The 2,572-nt window shown below is 58.7% G+C and overlaps 2 protein-coding genes across 5 annotated transcripts in view; both read right to left on the bottom strand.

Annotated features, from left to right (window-relative positions):
* LOC127750751 (protein shisa-7-like) overlaps positions 1 to 2,572 on the bottom strand; it is a 47,821-nt gene that overhangs the window by 24,501 nt on the left and 20,748 nt on the right. The window lies entirely within an intron of this gene.
* The window catches only part of LOC113207420 (protein cycle), a gene marked incomplete at its 5' end in the record, with an annotated part of 25,680 nt that overhangs the window by 20,949 nt on the left and 2,159 nt on the right, over positions 1 to 2,572 (bottom strand).

Here is a 2,572-nt window from a genome sequence, read left to right as displayed (position 1 = left end):
AAGACAACCCTAGCTTTATTCTGAACACCATCAGGGTGTCTAAGTGTTATTCTAAGAAAAACATACCAAGTGGATACAAGTTTTCGAAAAATTAAATAAGTCAGTTTGCAAGACGGCTCAAACTGCCCCAAGGGTAGCAAATTTCATTAATGGCTCCAAAAGATAACTGGATTGCCCTAACCAATTGGACACTGGGTGCAATCTGTAGCTAAAAGAGTAGGCATTTCCATAAAACTTGGTTTGTAACCGAAAATTCGTGTGATGTACCTCTAAATGGGCTAGTTGTGGAGTGAAGACGTTTTACTTTTACCTGATTTTGAGGTTAAAAAATATTTAACCCCTCGCCAATCCGATGGTTGCCAGTGAACTTTGTCATACCTTCCAGAAAATCAGTCAGGGTGGTAATGGCTTCTTCTATAGTGTGAGTCAGGTCACTGCGATTGCTCTTTCCTCGTGAAACTTGATGGTGGACCAATGTGCCCCATGGACCAATGTGCCCCACTCTCCCCTACATCCCCCATACCGGCCGCAGGGACGCAGACGGGCGTTTTGTCTGACCGGGTTTGACTTTCATATGGGCTTCCGCCCGCCCCGTCGGCGTGACGCTCGACACAACACGTGTGGAGAAATCGACTCGACGACGTTTACCCCATCTTTTCTAGTTATCTCCCAACGAAACGCAATGACGGTTCCTCACACCAGCTAGTTTTCAGTATGCGATTTCACACGTCCTTCCAACCATTCTTGTTGTCGCCACCTACCCCCCTCTCGTTTCAAGATTCAAAGTACCCGTCGCAGCCATGGTATTTCTTTGCCGGCAAAACACACGGTCGGCGTGATGGGTGATGGGCAGGAAGTGCCGCCCGAAATGGGAAGGTCGTGAGGCTGGCGCGGTGTGCGCCGGTGACGCTGGCGGGTCGTGATCGACACCATAGCCGGGCCTACGGGCGGCGGGAGCGCAGCTAGCGCAGCTGGGCCGCGGGCTGTACCGGGCTGTACCGGGCTGTACCGGACTGTACGGCGCGCCGCCGAGCTGCGCGGGAACCGCAGGGGGAACCGCCACTTAGGAGCGATGTGTAGTTTTAGTTTCGCATGTACTTGTGCCGCGAGCCTGTTTTCGCGTTGTCCGCGCGGTGCCCGCCTAGCTTTTGCTGCCGTTGGCTGGTTTCGGCAAACACTGCGTTTGCGCATCCAATGCGCATCAACGTCTCTAATGCGGTTGATGCAGTTCGCGAGCTGCGCAGCGCGCCGCCGTGGTGTGGCGTGGCGTGGCGAGGCTCACACGTTCAGGTTCGAGCGTCGTGTTGTCGTCACAGTGGCCCCGGGCGCGCGCGGCTCTAGTCGTGTGTAGAGGGGGCACCAGCACCAGGTCCGCGGCGCCCTCTAGCGGCTGATCGTCGCTCCTGTTACGCAATCAGACAGTTCGTGTCATACGCTCCGGCCCCCCGCCGAAGAGGTATACTCGTGCGCGAATAACGCCGAGCCGAGCTACCGCCGCCCGCGACCAGCGCGCACAAGTGCGTCAACGAACGGCGCCAAAAGACACTGAACGACGCGGGTGGGAACACCTGCACTAGCTCGTCTAGCAGGAGAGGCTCGCTTCAGGACATCGTTCGTCGTCATCATTCTGATGGCATGGCTGGACCTCGCGAGCCGCCGTGCGGTCATGCTGTGCCGCAAGACACGCCTGTGTGAGGGTTGCCTATCGTCTGAACCACGGCGATGACCAGGCGAGGCTGGCGGTCGGCGCCTTGTGGACGGCGCGTCACTTCTCCAATGGAAAGCGACATCCAACTACGTCCAACTGCACTTGAGTTGAGACGATAGGATCGTTTCGACGGATAGCCCCGTCCGAGCAGCCGCGGTGCCCCACACCGACATACATACAAGAGTGCAAACAAACACACGGGGGCGCTCGAACCGTACGGTGTGCTGCGAGCAGCTGTGTGCGACAGGGGCATCCCTCGATGCCGTTGTCGGACGCACACACAAGCGCGCGCGCGCGCACACAGACACCCAGACACAGCAGCGGCTAGCCATGCTATCAGCCGCAGCCTCCGCACCCCGCGACACGTGCGGTCCATTACATCACCGGCGGTGCGTGGAAATTCCTTGTTTTGCTTTTCGCGCTACCTTCCCGCCCGCCCCGCCACACCTTTCCCTCGCCCTCCATTAGCCGCTGCTAGATCATTCGGCGTGTGAGCTAGGCTGGGTCCCGCGGCCATGGCCGACCAGTGACCAGGCCCGGCCCGGCCCGACGGCGAGCGAGCGCTGCGCGCCGCCCTGGTCCTGTGGTCAGTGGCCGCTCATCAAGTCCCGATTCCTCCCCTCCCCGCCCCCTTCCCCGCCTCTCGCTCCTCTGATAACGCCCTTCACAGCTGGCCTGCCTCGCGGGCCTGGCCCGTCGCCTGCAACCGATGCAGGGCCATAATGGATGTGTTTGCTCGCCAGATATTGACATAACAATTGTTCACGGCTGGGCGGGTTTTCCTCCCCTCCTCCTCCCAGGTAAGTATTAGCTCCTGAGTAGCTCCGTATCTCCTATCATATCGCCCGCCAGGCCCCACCCGCC

The sequence above is a fragment of the Frankliniella occidentalis genome, unplaced genomic scaffold (genome assembly GCF_000697945.3).
Source record: "Frankliniella occidentalis isolate FOCC.00 unplaced genomic scaffold, Focc_3.1 Scaffold252, whole genome shotgun sequence".
Taxonomy (NCBI): domain Eukaryota; kingdom Metazoa; phylum Arthropoda; class Insecta; order Thysanoptera; family Thripidae; genus Frankliniella; species Frankliniella occidentalis.
This window is presented reverse-complemented; position numbering and strand designations above follow the sequence as displayed.